The sequence below is a fragment of the Doryrhamphus excisus genome, linkage group LG23, assembly GCF_037039965.1.
Source record: "Doryrhamphus excisus strain RoL-2023G ecotype Guam linkage group LG23, RoL_Dexc_Guam_v1.1, whole genome shotgun sequence".
NCBI lineage: Eukaryota > Metazoa > Chordata > Actinopteri > Syngnathiformes > Syngnathidae > Doryrhamphus > Doryrhamphus excisus.
Window position 1 is genome coordinate 2,527,775 of NC_136379.1, and position 10,454 is coordinate 2,538,228.

Here is a 10,454-nt window from a genome sequence, read left to right on the forward strand (position 1 = left end):
GTCTATTAAATTAAATAATTATTAAAAAATATTATTAAAAAATATTGAAAATAGAACTATTTTTATTGGTGCAACATCAGCAATGTTTTTAAAGTTGAAGAAAAATATTGTAGCGTTGGGTTGTTGTGTTGCTCCGAGCTGCTGTTTCCTGTGTGGACGCTGGAGGGCAGTTGGGTTTAGCCTTCGGGTTGGCGCGGCCATTTGGAAGAAAAGGGAGTAGAACAAGAGTTCTAAGGAAGTATTGCTGTGTGTTTACATGGGTCAACATAAGACACTGACTAAGTGTCTTATGTTGTTTTTGAAAATAAACGGCCAACTGAATACGGCCATCCTGACTACTGAAAAAAAGTTTGTTGTTTAAGTCTGGTGCTTCGGTGGTGGTCTGGCCGAACTAACCAGCAAATACAAATAGACGGTGTAGACATTGAAAGGGTGAAGGAAAATACATTTCTGGGGATCACAATAGATGGAAATATGAGCTGGAAACCTCATATTACAAATATACAACATAAGGTGGCTAGAAATATTTCAATCACTCCACACTCTTTATTGCTCTCTGGTTCTACCATATCTTACTTATTGTGTGGAAATATGGGCTAATAACTATAAAAGCAATCTTCACTGGCTAAATGTACTGCAAAAAAGGTCAGTAAGGATAATTCATAATGCCGCCTACAGAGAACATACTAACTCCTTCTTTCTAAAATCACAAATACTTCAACTTGCTGATATAGTTCATCTTCAAACAGCTAAAATAATGCATAAGGCTAAAAATAAGCAATTAGCTGAAAATGTCATCCAATACTTCTCTACAAGAGAGGAGAAATATGATCTCAGGGAAGAAGTACATTTGAAACACTTCTATGCTAGGACTACGTTATGCTAGCCATAGCATTTCAGTATGTGGAATCAAACTATGGAATGGATTGAGTAAGGAAATCAAACAATGCACAACGATGAGCCAATTCAAGAAACAATACAAGCAGTTGATGTTTGCTAAATACAAGGATGAAGAGTCTTGAACCAGTCATGATGTGCTATATATATCACTATATTGACACTTACTATGGTACCCATTATGGCATTGGATGCTCATATCACCCAGTACTTCGGTACGATGTACATTATTTAAAAAAAATCTTAAACTGTATTATGGAAAGCAGGAAGTGAACAAATGTAACAGTTACTGATTGTATTAGATGGAGGGGTAGGATTTAATAAGCTTTGCTTCTTCCTACTCCTTTTGGACATGTGGAACTGGGAACTGATTATGGGATGCACTCAATTGTAATCTGATGCATGTTCAAATGAAATAAAACCATTACCATTACCATTACCATTACCATTACCATTACCATTACCATTACCATTCAATTGAATGTAAAAAATGTGATCAGCCTTAACTTTAATGACTAACCTGCAACATAACAACTGCCATAATAATAATAACAATAATAATAACTTTTTACTCTTGAACCCTTTAAAACTGAGAAGTTGGCTGCTAAACAGAGTCGCCTGTTTAAGGAATCCACTCTGAGCTTTGATAAAAGCATGATTACCTAAAGTGACTCTGAAAAATTTGGGTGTGATATTGGACCCGACTCTTTTCATAAGCACATTAAGAATTTTACTAAAACGGATTTTTTTTCATCTTCGCAACATGGCAAAGATACGGCCTATTCTATCGACTTCTGATGCAAAGACCCTAGTCCATGCATTTGTCTCGTCTCGCCTTGACTACTGTAATGTGCTGCTTCTGGTCTTCCAAGTTTCAAGGCCTACACTTAGTAGAAAATGCTGCAGCACGACTTCTTACAAGGACGCGTAATGCTAGGACTACGTTATGCTAGCCGTAGCATTTCAGTATGTGGAATCAAACTATGGAATGGATTGAGTAAGAAAATCAAACAATGCACAACGATGAGCCAATTCAAGAAACAATACAAGCAGTTGATGTTTGCTAAATACAAGGATGAAGAGTCTTGAACCAGTCATGATGTGCTATATATATCACTATATTGACACTTACTATGGTACACATTATGGCATTGGATGCTCATATCACCGAGTACTTTGGTACGGGAAAAAACAATAAACAAAAAAAAACGTAAACTATATTAGGAAAGCAGGAAGTGAACAAATGTTACAGTTACTGATTGTAAAAGTACCAGATGGAGGGGTAGGATTTAATAAGCTTTGCTTCTTCCTACTCCTTTTGGACAATGCGAACTGGGAACTGATTATGGGATGCACTCAATTGGAATCTGATGCATGTTCAAATGAAATAAAACCATTACCATTACCATTACCATTACCATTACCAGTACCATTACCATTACCATAACTGACGCCTACTGAATTCTACATTCATAAGTTGGTGGTCTCATTCAGCCATTTTATTCTTGAAAATACTTAATGTGAGCATAAAATATGTTCTAAAATATGCATATTTTCTGACAAATAGCAGGCAATAGTCAAGCACAAAACAGAAATCATGAATCAATTTATGAATGTTTGCAAATCCACGGTAGAGTGAGGGAGTGATGGTAGAAACGTAGTGAGGAATGACTGCGTCGTCCTTTCTGAGGCGAGCCAGGGAAGTTGTTTTAAGGGGAGTAAATGGAAACAGCTTTTTCCAGATGGTCGGAGCAAGACAAAGGCATATATATGCTTCACAAGGAGGAAGCATCTGCTTAAAGAAGTCTTCTTCTGTTTGTTTTAAACTGTGCCGGGTCAAAAAAATGGGCTTCTCTTCTGGTGATGCAGCACAATCGGCTTGGAAAAAGAATACCAATCAAAGCTGTAACGAGGAGCCAGATTGAGTGTTTATTTTACAATCTATGCTCTCCAAATGAAGGCGTTTCTATTCCGTGTGTTACCAGAGGGAATGGAGGTCCCGGGATGCTCAACACAACTGCTGACACAACACAAATCCTGAAAGAGCTGCCACTTGATTTACCAAAGCAAAATGTCACAGTAATTGTGAAGATTTATATCAAGGCTTGGAAAGAGCTGACGAGGTGGTGCTGTTATCAGATGTGACAAGAGCCATATGAGCTCAAATGAGGCCTGCTAAAGTGACCACTTCTGCCCAAGGTTGCCCCCCTCCTCCCCCCTCAGACAAAGCTGATTTGAACCTTCATTTTTCACCCAACTTTAAAAGCCCTCATCACTTCCAAGACGGTTGGTTTGGATTTACATGTTATCATGATACATCCTCATCGCCTGCTCCAAAATACACTCTGCAGTTCAAATGCATTTGCAGGTGACCTCCTATGAAAGATGATGATGATGTTTAAGGTGATGATCACATAAGAATGAACGTAACATAGCAACATAGGAGGAAAATGTACAGACTGTATGATATCAGATAAAGTCAACGCTACAGACAACTGAGGTGATAGCAACACTTTGCTAACGGTGGTTTGCAAATTCATTCATTCATTCATTCATTTTCTACCGCTTTTCCTCATGAGGGTCACGGGGGTGCTGGAGCCTATCCCAGCTGTCTTCGGGCGAGAGGCGGGGTACACCCTGGACTGGTGGCCAGCCAATCACAGGGCACATATAGACAAACAACCATTCACACTCACATTCATACCTATGGACAATTTGGAGTGGCCAATTAACCTAGCATGTTTTTGGAATGTGGGAGGAAACCGGAGTACCCGGAGAAAACCCACGCATGCACGGGGAGAACATGCAAACTCCACACAGAGATGGCCGAGGGTGGAATCGAACCCTGGTCTCCTAGCTGTGAGGTCTGCACGCTAACCACTAGTCCACCGTGCCGCCGGTTTGCAAATTAAAGACTAAAGAAGAGCAAGTACACCGCTATCTGTATCCGTATATGTACTCGGAATGGGCGGGGCATAAACCAGAAGTAGGTGTGATTTTTCAAGAAAATGGGCGGGGCATGAAGATGAAGTGGCTGTAGTTAACTGGAAATGGTCGGGGCTTAATTCGGTACATTATTTTTAAGTCTTAAATGAACATGGATTGATGAGAAGTTACTATATTTATTGTTATTAACCAGCTATATGTGTACTGTGTATGTGTGAAAGTGATATGTCAGATTTATTCTTTTTTTTTTTTTTTTAATAAATCTTTCTATAACTTTCTGTTTTTTTCTTCTTAATTTTTTCTACAATGTAATTTTCACAGGCCCATAAAAACAGCCACTTTGGATATCCCTGGTTTACAAGGCGCCGACACGCTGGGTTGAGGTGTGCTTCGGCAGCAAACCTCTTTTAAACCTCTTTTAGGATTACACAATTTGCATGATGAAAAAAAAAACACTTCTCTTTCTAATGCACGCTGCACGGGAATTCGGGATAAAAAACTTTTTGAGGAAAATGTGCTTTTCAAGTCAGACAAAATCTAAACCACTATTTTTGGCATCACTAAACCTCAGCTCATAGCATGAAATGATTAAACCTGATTGTTTGCTTTTTGTTGGGCTTTTAGGTATTAGAAAAAATACGTATACATACTCGAGAAAATTGGCCTTTTAATATATACATGTGTTATTTTGCAAAACAGTGAATTCATCTACTCTATCATCTAATCTATCACAGCTAGGAGACCCGAGTTCAATTCCACTCTCGGCCATCTCTGTGTGGAGTTTGCATGTTCTCCCCGTGCATGCGTGGGTTTTCTCCGGGTACTCCGGTTTCCTCCCACATTCCAAAAACATGCTAGGTTAATTGGCCACTCCAAATTGTCCATAGGTATGAATGTGAGTGTGAATGGTTGTTTGTCTATATGTGCCCTGTGATTGGCTGGCCACCAGTCCAGGGTGTACCCCGCCTCTCGCCCCAAGACAGCTTGAGGATTAGCGATAGAAAATGAATGAATATTGAATCCTACTCCACCAAAAGTCACTTATCACAGTCGGGTCTGGAACCGACAACTCCACTTTACACCCACTCATTGTTATTGATAACCACCACTTTGCATAAGAGAAACAAATACTATAACTCCAAATAAGCCACATAGTCATAACCGTACACACCAACCACCAAATTTGAGATGTGTTTAAATTCAATGCCACTGCTCCTCCCACCAGTTATTAACGGAAAACACCACCATGCGTAACTGAAGCAAAAAATAACAAATAATCACAAAATCAAAGTCCCCTGCAATGGGATAATAATCTTCCTACCAGTTATTAATGATAAATGCCACCTTGCATAATATAAAAATAATACTCGAAAATAGCACACAAATCAGAAATAAATAGTACTGAAGTGTTGGCACACTTCAATTAAAGGTAAGCCAAATCCTGCTAATGACCTTCATCATATTGAGTTTAATCTTTTGAGCCATTTTTATGAGGGCTGATGTGCACTCGAAGTAACCAACGAAAAAGACTATTTTCACTTGTTTTTAACACCTCTGTGGTGGCATTTTCAAAGTACAGATGAGACAAACAACCGGGTGTCATCAGCTGGCATTATCAAGCTAGCCAAGAGCAGAATAAAGTTTTATGGTGGAATTATTTGAAGGGCTTGCATGCGTTGTTCTTGGGTACCTGAAACTACTTCAATACCTTTTGCATTTAGTGGAAAAAACAATATTGCAGTACAAAAAGTGGGTCAGACACCCACTTAATACACTACACTATTTCTATTTTATTGTGTTGCTGGTGTTAAACAACTGAGTACTGGTGCATATTTGTATTTATCCTTCCAGTAGTGTGTCATTTCTTCATTTTGAGGCTTTGCACCTTTGAAAAGGAGAGCAGGCAAGCAGGAGACATCTGCTTCACTTTAATGACTATCACAAATGTTGCAGTAATTCCACTCCGACTTACAGACTTCCCGCCCCTTCAGCGTACTCCCAAATTACAGCAATGGAATGAGGGCATTTTTTCGGCCAGCTTGGAGAATCTGAACAATTCCGTCTGTGGGCTTGCATCATGGAGGCTCGCAGCCAGTCCAGCAGCCAACAGGTTCTATGCAAAGATGTGAGTACTTTTTTTATATACTCTATATATACCATGTCATTATATTCAATTGTATTTGACATTTAGCTCTCAAAAAAGTGTTTGTCGCTTTCTGGTTCAAGAAAAAGTAGACACTAATAAAATATTGATCCATCTCCACAAATTATAACTATGCAATCTGAATAATAACTCCTCTATTTGCCTTATATCTACAATATCCTTCTCTCATTCTCTTTATTATAATCCATCCTTCTCTAATCCCATGTTGCACACAATGCCTAACCTTGGCTGATTCAGTATATTAATATTTATACATCAGTTTTTTTATAAAATGATGTGAATCAAAGTGTTCAATGAGGTTCACATGACAAATATTATCAATAAGGATTGTGTGTTTTGTTTTTCCTTCCGATGTTTTGGCAACACAAAATTACTACTTGAAGCTTTCGTCATGGAAAAAATGATTAGACCACTTGGTTTCTTCAGTTTCTTGTTCATTTTAATGCCCGGTACAATTAAAGGTACAATTGTTTGGCCAAATATAACGATGACAAAAATATCTCATTAGAGTCATTTTTTGTAAAAACATAGTAAGTGATTTTGGAAACATTGTCCAAACAAATATACCTTTAGAAGAAAGTGAAGAAACAATGGCTGTTTTTCCATGACTGTATGGGTTATTTTGAAAGAAGAGTAAACGTGGAATAACATGTTTGAGACTCTTGGTCTGCAATACAATTCATATAATATGAACAATATCTAATACAGTAATTGCTCAAAAATATTTTTTTTATTTAAATAAAATCAAATGTTTTATTTTTGAGTAATCACTGTTGTAATTTTAAAAATTTTTACCTCGTAAACCTGAGGACCAACCTGAGGGCTGAGGACCAGCGCAGCCTGTCCCCTTTCTATACTTTGATTTCATCCACATCACCTGGTGGTGTTTGATTACGTTATCATGCCTGTGAAGGGCCTTTATTCACAAATGACGAAAACATGGAACATGAGCCTCCCCAGTAATGGCTGGCCAACCAAATGACCCCAAGAGCGCAGCAACGACTCACCCAAGCGGTCACAAAAGACCCCACAAAAACATCTAAAGAACTTCAGGCTCCACTTGTCTCAGTTAAGGGGGAACTGCACTTTTTGGGGGGAATTTTGCCCATTATTCATAATCCTTGTACACATAATTATTTCCATTTCCGGCGCATTATAAGACAACAAAACAAGTTAATACGAGCTAATATGAGCTAGCTAACAATACACATCATTGGGACGCAGCTATTTGATGCTTATGCCCTAACAAAAAACATGTGCTGTGTTGTTAGTTTTGAAAAATGAATGCTAGGTTATAAACCTGCTTCTTGTTGAGACTATAAGCCAAAAAGCTGGTCAACTTTGAGATTCCGTATGTACCAACAAAACAAGAAAACAGATGGTGGATCCACGGCTCTCAACTTAGACCAGACTACATCGCTACGAAGACTCAGCAAGATGCTTATTGTTTTTATTATGTTTTACATGAGGATCAATTTACCAGCACAACAGGGAGAACACATCTTGTGCTGACAGATACAACTATTCCATCAGTTCGAATCCCAATGACAGCATACATCATACACCAGTGCATGGAAGACTTGCTGTGATGATTGGAACCATGAATTCTGTTGTCTACCAAAAAATCCTCAAGGAGAATGTTGGGCTATCTGTTCGTGACCTCAAGCTGAAACCAACTTGGGTTCTGGTTCTGCAAGTCCACCTCCAGTGCCCTAGTCAAAGTTCTGACCTGAATCCAATTGAGATTCTGTAACATGACCTTAAAAAGGCGGTCCAAGCTGAAACCAACTTGGGTTCTGGTTCTGGTTCTGCAAATCCACCTCCAGTGCCCTAGTAAAAGTTCTGATCTGAATCAAATTTACATTCTGTGACATGACCTTAAAAAGGCGGTCCAAGCTGAAACTAACGTGGGTTCTGGTTCTGCAAGTCCACCTCCAGTGCCCTAGTCAAAGTTCTGATCTGAATCCAATTTACATTCTGTGACATGACCTTAAAAAGGCGGTCCAAGCTGTGAAACTAAAACTATCGTGGGTTCTGGTTCTGGTTCTGCAAGTCCACCTCCAGTGCCCTAGTCAAAGTTCTGACCTGAATCCAATTGAGATTCTGTAACATGACCTTAAAAAGGCAGTCCAAGCTGAAACCAACTTGGGTTCTGGTTCCTGTTCTGCAAGTCCACCTCCAGTGCCCTAGTCAAAGTTCTGACCTGAATCCAATTGAGATTCTGTGACATTACCTTAAAAAGGCGGTCCAAGCTGAAACTAACTTGGGTTCTGGTTCTGCAATTCCACCTCCAGTGCCATAGTCAAAGTTCTGACCTGAATCCAATTGAGATTCTGTGACATGACCTTAAAAAGGAGGTCTATGCTGGAAAACCGTCCAGTGTGGCTGAATTACAACAATTCTGCAAAGATGATTCCTCCACTGATAGACATCAATGACTTTCTTTCTGGGGGTGGGAGGCTTTGGGCCATGTAGCTTTGTACCTTTTTAATAATCCATCCATCCATTTTCTATGCCACTTATTTTCTACTTTAAATAAAAAAGATGTTATAATTGACTAATATTTAATTTAGTTTGATGGTCTGTAATATGTAAATACTTTTGTCCACCGATATATGATTGATCATCTATCAAATGTATGTACGGAAGTGCGTCCTGGTGTGACAACGTGCGCCTCCTCTTGCTTGCTTTTGCTGTTTTCCTGGGGAAGCGTTCACTCTCTGCACAGGAACAGCAGTAGGCTGCAGGCGTTCTTCTTCTCTAAACCTCTGGAGGGATCGTCTGGCTGATTCTCAACTCCAAAAACCTTTGAGCAGTCGCTGGCGGGGGGCCCGTGCTCTTTCACACCGCTCAGGCGGTCGCCGCTGCTGCCTCGTTGCCTGCCTGTCTTTCTCTTCACCGGCCCACCTTCCTCTTCCTGAAACGACTCGTGATTGCAAACGGCAGACAGTTAGCATTCCACTCCGTTTAAGTTGCCAGCGCTTATGCAATCCGCCACCGGAGAGTCATACGTTCACTCTGCAGACTTGGTGGACACTTTGATGTGCATCACGTTTTTATGGTCACTGTCACTGACATGTCAAATCTTCCAGAATACATTAATGGCAAATGCATTAATGGGGCTTTACCAAAGTCATGCTGGAGATAAAAAATTCTATCCATAATGCATGGAAATGATCTTTGCCACTACCTTCACCTCCTTCTAAAACAATGCAAATGACACTTTATAGCATTATTATAACATGTGAAATACAGTCATCCCTCGTTTATCACAGTTATCTGGTTACAGACCCGACTGTGATAGGGGAATTTCTGGCAAGTAGGATTCAATATTAATAAATGTAATATTTAATAGTTGGAGCTAACTTGTTTATCACCTTCTAAAAATGGGTTTTAACGTTATTAGAGCCCAGTCGATATGAAATAACCCCCCTATAGTCGCCTTGCTGCTCGCATTACCCAACATAGCAACAAAACATAACAACGCAATGTTAGCATTGGGAAAGCTCCTTGTTGTTGTTTTCGTATCTTGAATGTGATATGGGTCAACGTCAGAGATCAACATCAGTCTATCAGTCAGTCTAACATTCATCTGGCAAACATCATCCACTCCGACACGACTGCTAGCTATGTTTACATCACATTGCGCCAGGTAAAATGATATCATCAGTTGTGGGGTTAAACCAGGGGTGGGCAAACTTTTTGACTCGCGGGCCGCATTGATATGACAAAATTTGGGGGGGGGGGGGGGGGGGGGGGGGGCAGACTATATATTTTACACGTAACAGTCCACCTGGTATTATTGTATCTGTAAAATTGTCATGCAATCTGCTATTATTATTTATTATTTTATATTTATATTTAAATATTTTTAAAATAATAAAATGTTATAATAATTACAATAAAATTAAAATAATAATTATTATATTATTATTATGTAAAATATGCAAATATAACAATAATATTATATATAATTAATATAATAATTAGCATTTATATAATAATTATAATAATCTAATAATAATAATTATTATTATTATTATGTGCTTGTGTCCCTTTTTTCAGGAGCACTTTGTAAACAACAGACCATGTCAAAAAACGAAATTGATAAAACCATCAAAAGGTTGGCTCAGGCCATGATGCCAGGTTGTATGTTGAGTTTAAATGAAATACTTTGGAAAGATTGGGCGGGCCGTATTCAAACACTTGGAGGGCCGGATGTGGCCCCCGGGCCGTAGTTTGCCCACCCCTGGGTTAAACTGTAACCATAATAAAAACTTGAGCAACTGTACAGTATTAAGAAACCTTTTAACATTCTAATTCTAATACAAAAACTTTTGAGTGATAACCATGGACATACATAGACGCCGCATCGATTGGGTTTGCCCAATGCCGCCATATTGAATGTGTCAAGGCTGCATGGTAGAGGAATACGTATAAGTAAATG